The sequence below is a fragment of the Sinocyclocheilus grahami genome, unplaced genomic scaffold (assembly GCF_001515645.1).
Source record: "Sinocyclocheilus grahami isolate Dianchi unplaced genomic scaffold, SAMN03320097.WGS_v1.1 scaffold794.1, whole genome shotgun sequence".
NCBI lineage: Eukaryota > Metazoa > Chordata > Actinopteri > Cypriniformes > Cyprinidae > Sinocyclocheilus > Sinocyclocheilus grahami.
Genome location: NW_015505973.1, coordinates 120,416 through 121,430, shown reverse-complemented (window position 1 = coordinate 121,430; position 1,015 = coordinate 120,416).

The following is a 1,015-nucleotide window of genomic DNA, read 5'->3' as shown; positions in this document are numbered from 1 at the left end:
CCACTATTGCTGACCCCCTCCAGTGCCCTGTGGAAGCCGGCAAGTCCCCCCACACCAGTTGGGGCTGAAGATAGGACAGGGCTAGGCAGAGGTGTCCGCCACTGCTGTTCTGTACAGTGGTACATTGGATAACACTGGGAAAGCATATCCAAGTAGGGGAACACTACGGAAGCCACACATATGGCCTGGCCAAGGGCAGTGCTACATATGGAAGTCCCTGTGGTTGACTCAGCCCACCTGGGGTGAGGTACTACGCAGCAGGAATGGCAGAGAAAACTCTGCTAGGGAAAGACACAGGGTTACCGTGAGGGAAGCCGTACCGTGGAAGAATACATATGTGGGATGACCCGAAGGGGAATCACTACACACGGGCACCTAGCCCAGCACGAGGGCTGACCTTGGGCATACACACGAGTGCTGGACCTGGCGTCTGGCACTCTGCCACACCTGACCGCCGAGGGTGCGGGAGGAATATCAACAGGGTTCGCCATGGGGAACTGAACTGAGAAGCAGAAAAGCGCACGTATCCGCACCGTAGAGGGGAATGGCGCAGCAAGCGTGATCGACACCATGCGGGACCGGTGTTACTGCCTATCTGAGGCGAGTACACGAGAGGACACAGGCTCTACGCGGAGATTATAGAATCTCGCAAACGTGTTAGGTGTCGCCCAGCCGGCAGCTCTACAGATGTCTGCTATCGAGGCGCCCCACACCAATGCCCAAGAAGATGCCACTCCTCTCGTGGAGTGTGCTCTCACTCCGAGGGGGCACAGTAAAGTTGGGCCTGGTATGCAAAGACTATAGCCTCCACTATCCAGTGGGAAATTCTTTGTTTAGAGACAGCCTTTCCCTTCTGCTGTCCTCCGAAGCAGACAAGAGCTGGTCTGAGGTCCTGAAGCTCTGCGTACGGTCCACGTAAATGCGCAAAGCGCGAACGGGACAGATCAGAGCACTGGCTGGGTCTGCCTCCTCCCGGGGCAGTGCTTGCAAGTTCACCACCTGATCCCTGAAAGGC